Below are 9,683 nucleotides of genomic sequence, written 5' to 3' on the forward strand. Positions count from 1 at the left end.
AATAGTAAATGCATAAACAGTAAATAAGTGCAAGGATGTTAAGCAAGTTTTCCCATGACTACTTGGGTGTTCTGTTTTGGTTTTTTTTTTTTTTTTTTTGGCAAATAACAAATATCAAAAGATCTCAAACTTTTTTTCTTGATTTTTTTTCTGCCAGTGCTTTTTGTTATAAAAGCAGTATCACAATATTAAAGGAAAATTTTTAAATAATGCTTATAAATAATACTAAGTTACTTCAATTTTTACGTGTCATCTTCCCATGTTTTGCCTACTTTGTGACATTTTTCCCAATTTTTTTTATTGTGGTAAAATACACACAAGCAATTAATCCTTTATGTCAGTGGCTCCCAAGGATCCAGCTGTGCTAGGGGCCTGGTGACATTGTTCTTTAAGACTCCATACCAAGTACATAATGTTAAAAACAATTTCCTTTTAAGCCCATTCACCCTTGTGTCCAAAGACGCTGGTAAGCAGAGTTGGCCCCAAGGCTCAGTAAGGAACAGTACTGCAAGTCTCTGGGTGCTGAGGATTTAGGTTCAAATCTCAGTGCTACCAGTGGTTGCATGACCCTGGACAAGTAACTTAGCTTTTCTGTGCTTGGGTTTCCCATTGTAATACTAGTACTCCCGTCAGAGGGGTGTTCGGTTAGAGGAGTAAATTAATATATGTAAAGAACTTAAGACAGTACCTGACAGGTAGTATGGGCTCCAGGAGTAGTAACTCTTATTATCTGATCAGAACCTTTTCCTTCCAGCATGGCCTTAATGAGCACCAGGGATAAGGCAAGAGAAAAGAGGGGCCTGGGCTGGGCCATCCTTCCCGTCCTTCAGAGCCCCTCCAAAACAACATCACCATTTTCAGACCGATAGCAAGCTCTAGACATTTAAGTGACCTAGAGCCAGAAGCCATTTCCAAGGCTGAATCCCTATGGGATAAGAACCATTCCCTGTACTTGACACTGTCTTTCATTTTCACTTTGTTAAGGGACTGCATATCTGTGTCATATCCAGAAACATGGGTTAGGGAGGCCAAAAGCCTGTTTGCATTTTGATTTGATTTCACAGATGTTAGAGAGTATTATCTGGCCTTTCACACTACAATCATGTGGCTGAAGGTCATTTCTTTGATGTGAGCCTGTGGTTCTCTGTTTCCAGCATTCTTTTCTTTCACTCATTAACACTGCTACTGATTCCCCAGCCCGCTGAAGAAATGAATGCTGGGAGTCTTGAGAGGAGCAGGAGGCGAGTAGAAAGGGAGGTAGAGCAGGGAATAAAGCCAAACAAATTGGGAGGGTGGGAGATGGGTGCGGAGACTCCTGACTTGCACCCAGCTTTGCCCGCTCCTATGACCTTGTCCAGGAACTGGCCCAGTGTGTCTCAGGCTGTCAGCCCAGCGTCCTGGGCACTGGTGTTTATGGAGGCGGCAGCTCATCATCTATTGAGCAGCTGTGGGGTATTTCCCAATGGATTTGATTTCCTATTTCCCACATTCCTAGGCAATGTGTAAGGTCTTTTTCCTTTCGTCAAGATAATGCACTTATTTCTAATTCATTTTCCCAGGAGGACCCATCGGTGATGACAACATTCTTCCATTTGAATCATCTAGTCCAGTGTTTCTCAACTTCTTTTTTTTTTTTCAACATTTTCCCTTCAAGGAGACTTTTTAGACATTTTTTTCCTAATCCCTCTTCCCACCATGGAATTCTAACACCACAGTTAGACTGTATTTCTCTTTATGCCCCCCTGGGCACAAACCACTGAATACCCAAGTTCTTTTTGGTCCCCCATGAACCAATTTTCACCCTCTTAGGGGTGATATCCTCCCGGTTGAGAATGCTTGATCCAGTCAAATCCTAGATAATTCTTGTTACCCTTGCCATCTCCAAGAACCCCACTGTCACCCTAAAGACCATTTGCCTTTATACACATTATTCAGCTTCCAATCCAATAAATTTTAGTAGTTACAACATTCTTAATCCTTCCTTCACTCTTTTATCTGTCCTGAAACAATTTTAATCATTGTGCAAAAACATTGCTTGTGTTCTTTAAAAAAATGCTAAGTGTAAAAGGGGAACAGGCTGTCCTAACAGGGACCGTTGCTACCTGAAGCATTCTGGCACCAGCAGCTTCAGAGCTGAATTTCGGTGACTGCCACCAAGCCTTCGGACAGAACCTGAGGCTGACCAAATTTGCCTTTGCTGTTGTCCCACTTCCCTTTCTCACTTCCTAATTCTCACAACCCATCCAAGAGATCTACAGAACCCAAGCCTCTGCCCACCCCAGGGTGCCTACCTTCTACATCAGCATCCTCCTGCTCAGTCATCTCCCTCACAACCCCAGATTAATTCCAGAACACATTTGGCTCTTTTGAAAGGGTTTGATCTCTGCAATGTCTTAAGCAGAGCTGAGAAAGCCCATGCATGCATGCATGCATGCATGCATGCATGCATCCATCCATCCATCCATCCCTCCCTCACTGCCCCCCCACCCCACCCCAGATAGATACTGAATACCTACTTTATCCCAGGCGTTTTGTGGGCTGGTAAGAATACAATGGTTAGTGTCATGTCTGGGATTTGATTTTACCCTATTTACAAGTTAATAAGTTATACTGTTACTGTTTCATGGATGTTAGCATGACACATGAGACTCCTGGGTCAGAGACACAAGACTTTACCATCCACAGAACAACAGAGAGCTGATGGCGAATAAAATGGTTTCAATAAGGAAATTAGTCAACACTGAAAGCTTTTGTAAGGTCAAAGTGAGATTAATCCTGAAAAATGCCCATAGATTTAATGACATGGAGGTTAAAGATCACCTTGATAACAGCCGTTTTGGTAAACTGACAGCAGGGAAGCCAGACTGGAATGGGTCGAGAAGTAATTGGATTAAGGACGTCTTTCAAGAAATATATGAAAGAGAAAAGACTGGACAGTGCTCAAAGGGGATATGGAATCTGGGGAGGGTTACTTCATCTGAAGTAAGACCAGTTGAATAAACGTTAACTGGGAGGGAGACAGGCGTAGGAGAGAGAGAGAGAAGTGGTGACTGAGAACTCGAGACTCCTGAGGTGAGTAGGACCAGGGCCTGCAGCACAGATGAGACACTGAGCCCCTCACAGGAAGCAGGGCGTGGCCAGGGCGAGGTGCAGAGCAGACGGCTGTGCGACGCTAGGAGGAGGATGTGGGGACTGTCAACATCCAGTGTTAATACTACACTCTGAAACAGTCATCTCTTCAGGGGGAAGGGGAACCAAAAACAGAGTAGTGTAGAATATATTTCTTCTAAATGTGGAAACGTTTTTCAGGACAATTTTTGCCCATTTTGTTTCTGAAAAGACAAAAAGGAAAGGTATTAAGTAAGCAGCACTTGCAGTCTTCCCCCAACTGTCCTTCCTCAGAAGGAGGACTCCAGGGCCTACCATCACTGAACATCATTGAAGGAAAGAGGTCAAGGATACTAAGAGATTACTGGAATTGCGGTAAACTCCCATAGAAGGTTCACAATATGTCAGACCCTCTTTTTTTTTTTTTTTTTTTAAAGATTTTATTTATTATTTATTTGAGAGAGAGAGAATGAGAGAGAGCACATGAGAAGGGGGAGGGTCAGAGGGAGAAGCAGACTCCCTGCCGAGCAGGGAGCCCGATGCGGGACTCGATCCAGGGACTCCAGGATCGTGACCTGAGCCGAAGGCAGTCGCTTAACCAACTGAGCCACCTAGGCGCCCTGTCAGACCCTCTTCTAATTATTTATATATACTTTTTTTTTTCACTCCTCACAGTCACCCTATGAAGTCAAGGAAACTGAGCTACAGAGAGTTTAAAGTAACTCGCCCAAAGATCCACACAGTTAGTGAGATGGCAGATATTCCAACATAGGCGGTCTGGCTCCACTTGGTATGTTCAACCACGTACGCCATGCTGCTGCTATTACTGAGGACCCAGTAAAGAGTAATCCAGGGATGAGCAGAGACAAGAGGTGCTAGAGGGAGAGATGAGGAGACACGGCTGGGGGAGAGGTGGATCCATTAAACCTCAGGTACAATGGGCCACCTTAATTTGGACTGTAAGCTAAAACACCATCACTACAGTGGTTTAAACAAATGATCAAGACTCATTTATTTAGGGGAGCCTGGGTGGCTCAGTTGGTTAAGCAACTGCCTTCAGCTCAGGTCATGATCCCAGGGCCCTGGGATCGAGCCCGGCATCGGGCTCCTTGCTTGGCGGGGAGCCTGCTTCTCCCTCTCCCTCTACCTGCTACTCCCCCTGCTTGTGCTCTGTGTGTCGAATAAATAAATAAAAAATCTCTTAAGATTCATTTATTTAAATGCCAATTCTACTCAACTAAATTTATAATGTATCAGTAAATATTTCATTTTTATAAATAGGCCTGAAATGTAATTTTGAAACAAAATCAATATGATTTTTATTATAACCAACAGTGATATTAGAACTTGATTTGGGTTACGAAAACAGCCTCATAGCTGGACTAGATCATCAAATATGTGACTAAGATGTTACAGATATGTGAATGATTTGCCCAACTTGTGCATTTGTACTATGATATGTATGGTAGATTCCTATGGCAAATGCTCCCCAATAAACTACATTTCCCTCTACCTATGTGACTTGTGATGGGTCAGGAAATGATACACTGGCAAACACATGCAAGCAGAAGCCTGAAAAGGGCTTGCAGATTGGAGCTTGTCCTCTCTTGCTGCTCAGAAGCCTTCCACTGCCAAGTGCATAATCCCAGGCTAAGCTGCTGGAGACACGCGGGCCAGCCAGCAGCCAGCCAGCACTTACCTCCAGACATGTGCAACTAAGACAATGCCCCCAGCGGACCCACCTGCTGGCTGCAGCCACATGAACAAGTCTAGGCAAGAGCCTACATTTCTGACTCTCAGAACTGGGAGTTAAGTATGGCTGTGCTTTTAAGCTACTAAATTTTGGGGGCGGGGGTGGTTACTCAGTGAAGGATAATTGAAACAATACATAAAAATTGAGGAAGGCTAGCCGCTGTATTAAATGACCCCCAAATGCACAACGGCTTAAATCCAATAGACGTTTACCATTCATAGAAGCAGTTCAAGAAGGTTTCAGATTGGTGGCAGGGGGCTCTGTTGAATACAGTCACTCACGGACCCGGGCTTTCAGTTTTTGCCATCTTCAATGTGTAGTTGCCATGGTCACCTAGGCACCGTAAACCAGATAGCAGAAGCAGAGAGAGCACGGAGGGCAGCAGATGGGAGACTGTATGGGCCCACTCAAGAAACAAGGCACGGCCCTTCTATTCACATTTCAAAGGTAGAACCAATCACATGGCCAACCCTAACTGCAATCAAGGAGTCTAGTTGTGTGACTGGGAAGATGAGCAAACAGTCTGATGAACTCACAGTTCGATGCTACAGACTTATATTAGCTTTTTAGGCACAATGAGAACACAGGGAACCTAATCCATGTAAATCTTCATTTCTTCATCTACAACACAGGGAAATCATTGTTTTTGCTAGGTTGTTATAAGGATTAAATGTAAAGTACTCGGTAAGAGTGTCTGGCACATGATAGGCATTCAGTAAATGGTAGCTATTAGCATTATTACTGTTACTAAGTTGAATGGTGTGAGAAATCAAAGAGTATGGAAAGGAGTTACACTAAGCTATCCAGAGAGCAGTAACATTAGTCATGACATGTCCAAGTGCAGTCACAAAAGTCGAACTCAAACCAGTGTTATCACAAAAGGGAAGGGACTTATTAGGATAGAAAGACAGGGTGTAGCTCTCCATGTCAAAGGAAGACCTGCCAAACTGGAACCGTCGCCAAGATTTCAGAGGTTGGAACTCTTTTCCCTTTTCATGTTATAGGCCACCTACATAGATCTTTGCTTCATTCTCTCCAATGACACACCCTTTGCATGTTTCAACAGGCTCCAGAATTTTTCTGCTAATTTTCAAATATATGATAATATTGTTGTAGTTGTATTTTTAAAGGGTGTCTATTGGCCATGAGTTGGTAATTGCTGAAGTTGGGGGATGGGGACATGGAAGTTCACTACACTGTCCTCTCTACTTCTGTATACATTTGAAAATTTCCACTAAACAAACAAAAGAAAACAAAAGCCCAAGACTGATCTCATCTTGACTTAGAGATTCAAGAAGAAGGAGGGATGCACTTGACTGGCCCATCTTACATCACATTTTTAAGCAGAGATTTTCTGCTTTGATGAAAACTCTATGTACTACAAGGGAAATGCTGCCATGATCAGCACTATCATCTGTTTGGCTGTGGGTTTTCTGGATTTTGAGAGAAATGGCTAAAGTGATATAGAGACATCAGGACTTGAATTCAACTACAACCTTTTCTTGACCTTACTGAGAACACATTCCCCACTTTCCTCACATCGTGTCACCTTAAGAAAGGTTGAGCTATCTTGGCAGTGTTTTCCATGAGCACCTTCATATTTAATAGTCTCAGGAGAGAATAGATCAGAGAAAAAAGCACAAGAACTATAAAAATTACAGATGTACTTTCTAGTGATGGGGACAGTAAACTCAAGATAGTCACGTATGTATTAAGGGTATCTAATCAGAATATCCAGTACGTAAGAGATCCTCTGGTCAGCAGCAGAAAATAAAAGAGGTTGAGAACAGCTACTACTCTTTCTTATAAGATTTTTTTCCCCCCCAAATAGCCAAGTGATTAGGAATGAGTATTCTCTTCATTTCAGGTCAGTCCCGAAAGATGATTGCCATCATTTCACTATAGGATGTATTTTCTGAAGAAAAAAAAATCAATTCCTCTGTATTACATTCTTCATAATCATATCCTATGAATTGGTTGATCTCATCTATTATACTGACCACATAAAAAATAAAGGCTAAGGGGAAAGATGCTGATAATCTTAGAAAAAATTCTAAGGATGTAGGAAGCATTTGTTGACTACAATCTAGTATTCTGTCCAAAAAGAAAGAGCATATTGGAATATAACCTTTACAACTAAAATCTTTGCTAATCAGTCTTGATATTCAAATCATTTTGTATCCAAGTCAGATTTTCATTTTCACAAAGGTGAAAGGACTGTCCTTTCCAAAGATAGATATCACAACATATTCCATCCTACATGTTTTTTTTTTTTTTTACACACCATGTAACACTCACATTCCTTCCATTGGGTGGTAGAGTCTGTGTCTTCTCCCTGTGAACTTGGGAAGAACTTGTGTCCCCCTCGACCAATGGGGTAAAACGAAAGTGACTCTATGTGACTTCGAGACAAACTCACAAGGAAGTCATGCACTTCTGCCTTGCCCTCTTGGGGCAACTGTTCTTGGAATTGAGCCACTGCTCTATGAGGAAGTCATGCAGCTACACGGACATGTCATGTGTAGGTATGCCAGCAAACATCCCCCATTGAGGCCCCAACCAACACCTAACATTGGCCACTAAATGTGAGAGATTGAGCCTTCAGCTGATTCTGGCCCCAACCCACTGAGTCACTGCCATCTCTAGCTGATAACGCACGAAGCAGAGATGAGCTGTCCCTGCAATCCCAGCCCAAATTGCAAATTTGGGAATAAAATAAATGATTGTTGTTATCTTAAGCCACTGAGTTAGAGGTGATTTACGATGCAGCAAAAATAATTGAAAGAATAAATATGACATTATTAAATAAGTAAAACTTTTGTCTTTTGTATATGGCAGAATAAATTGTTGAATGAGTATGAATAAGTGGAGTATTTTGAAGCAGTCATGAGGGATGAATTAGATTTATAGGTAGCCATATAAATAGATCTCAAAAAATATAGTGGAAAAAAATGAATAATCCAAATGATATATAGACAAGAAACATTTATATACATTTTAAAAACATACTCAAAGCAATCACATATATTTTTCAGAGATTCATAAAATCTAATTAATATATAGAAGGTAAATCAGAAAGACATACATTAAATATACTATGGTGTAGGTCTATGGGAGTGGGAATGGGGACAAAGGAAGAAAATAATTTAAAAGAAACAACCACGAAAAACCCAAAACAAAGACTGTTGTTATGTAATTATAAAACTTAATTCACATTTCTTCTGAGCACACAGCTAAAATCTACTTTCCAGCCTCTTGTGCATTTAAGTGTGGGCACATGATTGCATTTTAACCAACGGAATGTAGGCAGAAGTGATAGATGCTATCTCCAGGCCAGGCCCTTAGAAAGGGCAAAATGGCCTTGACAACTTAATAGAAAGGCTGTAACATTCCCACTGGAATATAAACAATGATCACAATACGTCAACAATGACATGGCAACTCTGTGACAACAGTGGACCGAGACAGAGCACAGCCACTCTGTGAGCATGTCTGAAACAAGAAACCGACAAAAATAGTGCAACTGCAGATATAATTATACACCCCCACTCTTCTAAAATTTTGTTTTTTGGCAATGATGACTCTAGCTCAGCTTTAAGTGTACTGCCTTCTTACATAAAATTACCAAAGTATACAATCAAATAGCCCCCAACAGGACCCAAATCACTACTGGTCTCCACTTCCCTTAACCCTTCCTGAATCACCCAGGACAAGTTCAAACCTACAAGCTTGTCCAATTCTCTTACAAGGACGCCCCTGGGTTCCTCAACGAGCTCAAGAAACCTCCCTTTGCTTCACCTCGGTTGTGTGCTGGGTGGTCTCTGGTTGGTGAGCTTTGACAAAAGTGGAGGCTCTGGAGATCTGGCTTCAACCCTTCCCTGCCCAAACTCTGACCCGTTGACCTGAAAATGGTGTATACACCTCAAATTCCTTGAATCTCCATATTCTCAAGGCCACCTTTTCTGAGACAACAGCAGCTGAGTATGAGCTCCAAATAATCCATTGAGCCCTTCAGTGTTAGGTCTATATTTCATTCCTGGGACTTTTGAATTCTGATCAGTTTGTACTGTTCTTTGGTGAAATTTTGCTTCTAAGCATTTAACTCAGCATTCCTATTATCTGTCTGGTTGTCCACAGTCTTAACTATCACTCATCTGTAAGAGAAAAGCCTATAGGGAGGGACACAGACCACATAAACTCAATGAGGCTGGTCCTGATGGCTGATGACTCTCAGCCCTGCATCTTTGGAACAGATTTTGCCTTGGGTCATTATTAGTTTGCTAGGGTTGCCACAACAAATTCAACAAACTAGGTGGCTTAAAACAATAGATACTGATTCTCTTATAATTCTGAAGATGAGAAGTCTAAAATTAAGGTGGCAGCAGGGCCATGCCCACTTTAAGGCTGCAGAGAAAAATCTTTGCTAGCTTCTGGTGGTCGCTGTAATCCTTGGCTCTCCTTGGCATATACCAGCAGTGCTCTAATCTCTGCTGCCATTACATGGCCTACTTCCCTCCTTGTGTGTCTCTGCATCTCCAAACCTCCCTCTCCTAATAAAGACACCAGTCATTGGACTTAGGGTCCACTGTGATCCAGTAGGACCTCATCTTAACTTGATCCTACTTCCAAACAATGTCACATTCACAGGTACCTGGGGTTTAGATTTCAACATAACACTTTGAAAAAACAATTCAACCCACAACAATCACCTTCCAAGATATTTTAAGAATTACTTTTTTTAGTTTTATCTTCCTAGAGCTCTTTTTGTTTTGTTTTGCTTTTACAGGAGTCCTCAGTTGGCACCAGCTGGTCCTTGGCCAGA

General features: G+C 41.9%; 1 non-coding gene across 1 annotated transcript; it reads right to left on the reverse strand.

The window, feature by feature from the left end:
* Window positions 1-6,694: 6,694 nt before the first annotated feature.
* LOC116631186 lies at window positions 6,695-6,763 on the reverse strand. Its single transcript, XR_004299128.1, has one exon. It is a non-coding gene; the product is annotated as a small nucleolar RNA SNORD2 (small nucleolar RNA).
* Between the last annotated feature and the right edge of the window lie 2,920 nt (window positions 6,764-9,683).

The sequence above is a fragment of the Phoca vitulina genome, unplaced genomic scaffold (assembly GCF_004348235.1).
Source record: "Phoca vitulina isolate PV1807 unplaced genomic scaffold, GSC_HSeal_1.0 scaffold4, whole genome shotgun sequence".
In the NCBI taxonomy this organism is placed as follows: Eukaryota; Metazoa; Chordata; class Mammalia; order Carnivora; family Phocidae; genus Phoca; species Phoca vitulina.